Genomic DNA, 9,347 nt, shown 5'->3' on the forward strand with positions numbered 1-9,347 from the left:
AAATAATTGTTATTAATCGTTGCAAGCAAAAATAGTTTGAGGTGTGATTACAACTTAAGATGCATTTTTATTTTATATAAAAATTTTAATAACTGTCAGTAGTTTGTTTTAATAATATATAATTATAATTTTTACGCAGCTTAAATGTTATGTGTCGTGTATTGATCAGCTTTTACTAAGTCAATTTGTATATCCTAGGATGTACACAACGTATTTAGTAAAATCCCGAATAAAATTTAGAATTTCAGCATTTACTGAGTACAAACAGTAAAACCTAGGTTTACCTAGTGATCGGGCATTTACGGTAACATATATATATTGTAGTATTATTTGGATATCAGCTACAAAGTTATGTAGGTAGCTTTCATTAGGTTAATGTTAATGTTATATTTATATATATTAGATTATTTTTTATACATTCACATTTTTTAAATAATTTATTCATTTTTTATATTAAGAAATATTTTCTGATTGCTTCATACAGATTTTATGGAATTCATTTCTTGCGATCTTCGCCATCACCCAGGATCCTCGTGTGACCAATTTCGAGCCTACCAATTTAATGTATCTTCTTCCGTACGGTTTAAACTTTATAAGCGAATTTGTTTTGTTCACGGAGTCTTTTATTTTATCTTAATTTGATGTCTGTCATATTTTGTCATTTGGTGTTTCGATGCAGTATATTCATTTGTATTTCTGCGTTTATCTACCTACTAGTTATGAAAAAGTTAGTGTCACTATATATCGCCATATTTGTTTTGTTTATTGCGTTTCGAGTTGCATTTTAGTCGACCGTGCATAATAACCGTGTATACCTATATTATTTATTGCATACTTGACATAATATTTAAACACCGGCTTATACATTTTATGTTTATATATACTTTATATATTATTGTTATTCGCGGGAGCATCGGCCATCTCTGGTTTATCCTATATTATAATATTGTATATATAATATGATTATGACTATATGTACACAGCCCATGGACGTAAACATTCGTTCGGGACCTTTTCGCACGACTTGTTACGTCAAAAAAAAAAAATAAAAAATAATACGCTTTATTATTTATTTTTTTTTTTTGTACTCGCTGAGTAAATACAACCACACTCATATATAAAATATTTAGTTGTCATCCGTTTGCAGTGCAGCGAACCTAATGATCGTTTGAACTATGTTTACATAATACACAATAATATAATTTAATACTCCATACTAAATCGACAGTAAAATTGCGTCTTAAAAATCATAATTAATTTATATGAAATAAGTAGTAACACCGCATAATTCAAAATTCCGTTGTCGATCAATCGTGGTGTGCGTGTGTGCGTGTGTGAGTGTGTGTGTGTGTGTGTGTGTGTGTGTGTGTGTGTGTGTGTGTGTGTGTGTGTGTGTGTGTGTGTGTGTGTGTGTACATTAATTTAGTGAAGCGTACACTATAGGTGTACCTAGCATTAGATGCGTTGTTTTGTTCGCCGAAATGTGAAGAAAGCAAAAATTGTACTTTTATAATATTGTGTACTTAATTTAATCGAATCGGATTTTTGGGTTCGACTTTCCGGGTAGAGGCACGTGCGTGCTCACAGCGTTTAAACGATCGCAGCTCCTCTTGTCGGATGTCCGTTGACAATATAAATTGCCGGTCGAACCCGTTTCCACTCGTTCGACGATTTAAAACTTCCTCAATTATTATTTGTATATGTACTAATGTATACTGCATGTACATACGAACTTATTACAGCCCTGGATCTCGTATTTGGTAACTGATTGATCGACTTGAGGAACTCAGCTCGGTTTAATTGTCCGTGGATGTATATTACACTAATACCTACAACTACCTCTCAACCATCTTCCGATGACGTATAGGTGCGTCGTCGTATAGGTTATGTATTATATAAATACACAATAAAATAATACAATATAATATCGTATACCTATTATATTACCTATTATATTATGTACCCAATACTTCCATATAATATGCACAGCGTTAATTCGAAAACGCCGTGGATTTATTATTATCGACGTTAAAAAAACAACAATGCTACACACGCATGATGTGAGTACGCGACGTCTATTCACTTAATATTCGGTCAACGACTCGCGAAGAATGCGCGTCTCAACGGCAGTCATCGCGGCGATCGGAATCAAAACATTTCAAAGTATACTCTGTCGTCGTCCCGCATAGTATAATACGGCTATACGACAAGCTAAATCGTTGTCTCAAAATGAAATGGTTCTAAATCAATTTTTTTGAAAAATTGTTTTTATGCATATTATTATTTAATATTTTTTGTTGTATAATTGAATCCTGAAATCGTATCGATCCGTTGATTATTCAATGAGATATAGAGAATGAAAAGGTTCATACGTGAATGATAGGTAACGTCTTAACTTAAAAACGTTCCCCTGAACAATTACAAAAATTACGTTAAAACCTTTTTATTCTGAGACGACGAAATATTAAATTGTGCACACCGTGTGCACTGAAAATCGTCGAAAATTCAGTGCACACGGTGTGTTTTTTTCAGAGAATTTTCGACGATTTTATCGGCGTATACGGCCGCGAGTTTTCCGGTATGTCGCGTCATCGTGGCAGAAAATCCGATCGAATCGCGCGCGCACGTTAGTTATTATAATTATATTTTTGCATCGCTGGTCGCGCGCGACTACCGATCGAAGTATCGAACGTTCTCCCGCATAAGTTACTAGCTAGTAGTATACAGTCGCTGCTACGGTATAAAAATATGATATTATTATTATTATATTTTCATGTCGATGATGATGAATGATGATGATAATAATATCATAACGAAATGCGTGAAAGAGTCGTCCGTATTATTTTTTTTTTTAATAATAAGTGATAAACATCTTGCGCGTGCGCGAGCATATTATTATATCATCGTAACGACGACGGTTGAAAATACGCTGTCGGTGTAAAAATTGTGTAATAAAATATACTTTTGTGCGCTCGGCGTGGGGAGAGGTACTTAGATGATGCTCGTCCGGATGGTAGAGAATAACGGGGACGACAAAAAATATGGTGCTCTTCGCCTGATGTTCGATAAAACTGTATGTTATTATTGTGCTATATTGCTATACGAATATATACGACGACGTAGTCGTGTCGTGTCGACCAACACGAGTACCGCACAAGGCGTGCCTATTACAGTATTACGTGTTATCAAATACTGTAGGTATATGACAATATGGGACAACTATAGTGTCAAAAATCGCGACACATGTATGACCTTTCCCCACCGCGGTGCATCGGGAAGGTGTATGACCTTTCCCCACCGCGGTGCATCGGGAAGGTAATGAATGCGCTTTAAGATATTGTAATTTGTAATATTCATATTTAGCGAATTCGAGTATTTGCAGGGGGCTATATGTCATCTATGTCGTCTACAATTATTATCATTGTATAACCCGTATCGTCATATTATATAGTATTTACATAATAATAATTATTATGGTTTGTGATTGTAAGTATAACAATTATACGAAACTCATATATGGGTCAGGCGTGTAGAACCTTTGTCGGTGATTGGCTATAGTGTTACTGGCATTTGGTTACACTCAGACTTTTGAGACGAATCCTCGTAAAGTAGACACATTAAGCAGTTTATTGTTAAAATGAAAAGAATACCGCGCTGAATTGGGTGCTACACCCCTTTTCACAGGAAATGTAAACGAAATTCGTTAAAGTTAGCATGTTCCGTTCAAATTCGACCTTTGCGAGAACGGGCACGTTCGAAGTCTATATACATATAAGGTTCGCCTCAGATTCATATATAGGTATAGGTATACCCACGTAAAAAAGAATGCCACAGACCGGCATCGTATATATATATATAATACACCTACCTCTCAACGCGTCACAAAGGCTCTCAGAGTCCGTTCGAAAGGCTCTCTTGTCGCACGATGTCGTTCGTATCGATTGGCCTTTTTTTTTCTTCTTGTGTATGCACTGCACTTTTATTTCGAGGGTCGATGAATAAAATCAACAATAGCCATCTATTTGTCGAAGGCTGTAATGAAAATATAAACAAAAATTTAATATGAATATAAGTATATATATTTTTATATAGTATATATTATCTATACTAATTATCGTTATTTAATTAAAATACTACCAACTATGTCACCGGCACTGTACCTACCGATGACTATAAAATATAATAATAATAATATATAATATCGAACAGTGCGGAACAGTGCGAACACGGTGATGATTTTCATTCGTCGACTCTGCACGCGCGTGTATTATGTTATTACGTATTATAGGTATAACATTGTACAGTAAGTATTATATTGTATATAAACATGTTTTATAATAACACATTCACACACAACTTGCTGCTCATTTATACGCGTACAGATTATATTTATATGTAGATATACATGCATTTATATCTATATATACGCGTTATATTGTGCATAACTATAATATACCGTGCAGCTAGTTTTATTAGCTGGTGTATATGATATTATTATTATAGGTATATATAGTTGTGCGTAATAATCATGAAAGGATTTCGATATTTTAGTCAATTTCAGCGTGTGCCGACCTTATGCGAACACCGAACCTTTATAATATTATACTCGCCACTAGCAGTACACTTCAACATTATTATTGTTATTAAAGTCTCGTAAAACGACGTGTGTAACGTTTTAAATAACGTGCGTATGATATAAACTTAACTCGCATATAAACGCGATGGTGATTTAATCATGTTATCAGAAAACAGCCAACCGTGAGTATAGTTATTCCATTCGTAGAGTACATTATATATATCAAGATCCTGCGAATAATATAAGAATTTTAAGCGCACGTCTGTGTGTGCGCACGCGCATAAGTGTTTGATAATATAGTAATATCACACGACACGCATGTAGTCTGACTTTTATAATACCCAAAGGAACATGAAATATACGCGAGTGGCTGCGGAAATTTCTGCGTATATATTACGCGAAAACCACCGGAGCGTTATTTCAAATTTTTAGATAATTTATTAACTCGGTGACAAAAATAAGAAACTACGGCAGTGACGTAAGTATATAATGCGTGCGGTGTCCCAACCCCCTTGGCCTTCTACCCTCTTACCCACGGTAATGCCATATTTCAAATATATACAACGACGTATATAAGCACGTTAAATAAGACAATATAATAATATCACATAATATATAGGAAGTTGTGCGTCTCTGTGGGGTAAGGTGGAAGGAAAATCGTATCATCACACCACATCGAACACAAAATTATTGAGGCAATGAAGTATGTATACATACACGTATATATACGTACATGTGTCTCTGTTACGTCGAGTAACGAGATTTGTGTTATTATTATTGGGTATCATTATTATATATTTCTACACTCAACGGCTAAAATTGAAAAATAAATCTCAATTGTAAGGTTTGAGCTATAGGTACACGCCGTATGGTCGTATAATAATAATAAAAATAGAAATTGTTATTTGTCCGTTTCGTTCTCCGATCGGTGCTTATCGTTTTTATTAAAAAGAGTTATATAATATAATATACCTATACTTGTACAGGTATTCGACTATTCGAGTATGCACTACAATAGTAACGCGTCACGTGTCCATTTTGTATTCGGTAATGTTATTACACGTTCCTAAATAATATTATATGAACTGCAATGGCTTGATTATATAGATTAGCCAGCATTCGCGAGTACGCCATATATAGGTATGCACATATTATACCTCCGCAAATTAAATGAAATGCACTACATATAATGCGCTATACACGTATATACGGCATAGAGGTAGTTATTTGATATTTCTCTCTCCGCGGTCGGTATGTACTCAATATAATATTATTTTGTTCGTGTCATTATTAATATATGCTAAATAAACAACTTTTGAACAAATATCAATTTTAATAATGAATTTCGCATAATTGCTGTGTTCGATAAATTGCCATATATTAATAACCATGGCTGGTGGTATGCATTTTCAAATATATTCGGCCGTGCTCAATTTTGAATATTCTATATAGATGATATTATAGCTAAATGGATGAAGTGCTATTGCGCGTATATTGTTAATGTAAAACATTTTGCGTGATTGCAATTTACTGTTATTTTTTTTATGCTAGACTGCTAGAGCGTTGTGAAACTATAGTATCCACTTGACGATTCAATCATCTATAGACAGAAATTCGAATGCTGGAACAGTATGAACTTAGGTTGTAACTATTTAGAACGAACAAAAATTTAAAAACATAATTGTTGTGTTATACTTGAATATATTGTGATATTATACCGACTTGACTATATTTTTCCATCATGAATGACTATAATGCAACTTTTGTTTTTCACATAATTATACTATTCACTATAAACTTGAAGTTGAAACTACATTAAAAAGCAAAAAAAAAATCTTATAAGATATATATATATAAATATAAATAATTAAATTTAAAGTCATATTATATCTAGCCAATCCAGCACACTCCTATAATTGTATTTTTCACACGTAGTAATAATCAAGAGTCAGGATTTTATTAATTTATAATAAAATAAAATACAAATTAATTGGGTTATACTTTCAAAGCAATACCTACTCGTTTTAATGAAGTATAAATCGTACGTGTACTGAACTGCAGAAAGAATAATCAGAAATATATTTTTTTTCCTTTTTTGGAATTAAAGTGTATCTCTTTCACTTCCAGAGCACTCAACTTTGCCGAATTGCAATTGCTACAAGTACTAAGTAGAGATGAACAACTTAAAGTTCGGTTCATTTTCGAAAGTACCCTCTAAAAGTATTCATTCCTAAGAATGGTATTCATTTTTTTTTTTTTATAAAAAGACCTTTCAAATGTTATTTTGAAACAAATAAAAAAAGATTAAGACGAAGATAAAAAATGGTTTGGTACTATGTTTTGCACATTTTTTAACGAGTTTTACTCAGCACTGTTATTTGCGAAAATTGCATTTTAAACTTTCGGTAATTATTTTATATTATTATTTAGTAAGGGCTTAGAGTTAAAAGTAATATTTTTCGCACAATCTGTAAAAGGAAGTTTAAAACATCATTAAACCTCCCTGATCCTTGTTCGGCCGGATATCTGGGACAAAACCCAAATTGTTGGAAGGACAAACATTTTATCTCTTTGTATATTTGTATTTTTTTTTTTTTTTATAGACATTAACACCAAAAATGTTATCGCTAACCAAAGAAAACTGCAGTGCTTTATAATTAAAATGGTGGTGTTTTATTTCGTAAAATGACAGAATTATTTTGTCATATTAATTATGAGATTACTTCAAAAAATTAGGTCAATTTTTTTACGTGATTTATGTTTGAGGAATATTTTTATCATAGGTACTATTGTACATGACCGACCCTGTACCTATAATACTCTAATATTTTATATTTATAAACATTATTTAATGGTGTTATAAATTTATTATATTACCTACGTATAACAACTGGTAGGTATAAATTATGAACATTATGAACAGTCAAATAAAAATAATTCAATTTAATTAAAGTTACTAAAGGTTAAACACCCTCGTTCTAATACCCTCGTTCGTTTTTAAATAACAATATTAATATGTGTTATTTATTACTTATGTTTATAAACTTATGGCAATTGCATATTATTATTATGGAAGTTTGAAAGTTTTAAACGGTACGTTTTTCTTACAAAATTATACCACTTGATAGCCTAACTACATATATTACACGCATCGTAAAGTATATTGCAATAAGGTCTGTTCGTTTCTTATTATGGTTATAAATACTTAAGACTTTAGTAAATAAAACCCGTCTTACCAAGCACATCAATTCCAATTTACTAAACGTATAATATTTTTTATGGTCCTTTCGCCCGGAACTTTCTGCAGTTCGTTCAGTTGCAATACCATTTAGAATATTTTTTACATCACCAAAACTGTTAAAAACACCATTTTTTCGCATTTTACTTTTAGAATAGTTTATCTTGTACGTTTAAATTGTAATTAAAAATATATATTTACATCGTGTGGCAAAGGTATGCAATCCTCCACAAATGATTTTATCATCACTCGAACAACGTCATATAATACCGGTAGTTTTTGAGTAAAACATATTAAAAATTTACGAAAACTAACAGCACCGTGTATAATTATTAAAGTATTATACATGTATACATGTATGAATACATGAACGCATGAATACATACTTTGAGCCTAAAGAATTAAATTAAAATATACCTATCATTGCAATTGAAAAAATTGTATTTTATTTCTAAGCCTGTGTGATCGTATATAGTAACTTATTTACATATAATCCGTGTATTCATGTATAATGCCATAATGGTAATCGTCGTCTTGTATAATATTATGATACCTACAGAAATCTGTTGACTATTGTAGCTTGTAGGTATGTTAAGTATATTCTACCTATACTAATTAATTTTATGGTAATTTAAGTATAATATACTTTTTTATTGCTGATAAATGATAATATATTCATCTTTGTCAAATTGTATTAGTATATATTATATTGTATTTATGTTGTTCCAAAAAACTTCTAACATATTATTTTCTATTAATGCATTCTGCTCGTCATCGTCACCATTATTGTACTTAACCATTTGTTAGGTTACATTTTTATTTAATACCTATACCATGTTTATTGTTTGTTTAATTTATTTGTATTCATGTAATAAAAAATCAAATAATTGTAATGGCACCACCAAATATACTAATATAGCATCGATTCCGCCAGAATAGGTACATATACATAAACCTAACTGTCTATGAAATACTATAGGTACCTACTACAATATCTATACGATCATAAGTGTCCTAAGCCTAACGAAATTTTATGCTCGTATTCTGATATTTTTCGGGTATGCATACCGACCGCTTCTAAGGAGATCAATATAGACAATTTTTATTTTTGTGCATGCCGGTCATGTAAATTTGTGCGTAGTAAGTGATCATTAGGGTGAGTGACTATGTATAAAATAAATAGCAGAGCGCTACCACACGTGCACGTACATGTCAATAACGTAGTATTTTACACACTAATTACAAATGTAAATTTTAGTGAAACACTGAAACTTAGTTTCGTATTTCAAATAATATAGCTTACTGAGTGACATAACAGTATAAGCACCTATTATACCAATTGAAGAGAAAAAGTTTACCTAGGTTTGTATAAGAGTCGATTTTCGATATTTTATTTTAAATGTCCAATATTTAACTCTAAAACTTGTGATATTTGACTTTTTGAATTTGAATTATTGAGTTTAGTAATTAAAATATCGAAAATTGACTTGTATACAGACATAGATTAACTTCTCTTCCACAATATTTATAATA

The 9,347-nt window shown here is 31.7% G+C and overlaps 1 protein-coding gene and 1 long non-coding RNA gene across 3 annotated transcripts in view; both read left to right on the forward strand.

The window, feature by feature from the left end:
- Positions 1-9,347, forward strand: part of LOC100167661 (disco-interacting protein 2) — a 95,565-nt gene that overhangs the window by 71,487 nt on the left and 14,731 nt on the right. The gene's annotated exons all lie outside the window — the stretch shown is intronic.
- Positions 3,175-6,834, forward strand: LOC115034204. Its single transcript, XR_003839549.1, has 2 exons — positions 3,175-3,279; positions 3,316-6,834. It is a non-coding gene; the product is annotated as an uncharacterized LOC115034204 (long non-coding RNA).

This window comes from Acyrthosiphon pisum, chromosome A2 (assembly GCF_005508785.2).
Source record: "Acyrthosiphon pisum isolate AL4f chromosome A2, pea_aphid_22Mar2018_4r6ur, whole genome shotgun sequence".
Taxonomy (NCBI): domain Eukaryota; kingdom Metazoa; phylum Arthropoda; class Insecta; order Hemiptera; family Aphididae; genus Acyrthosiphon; species Acyrthosiphon pisum.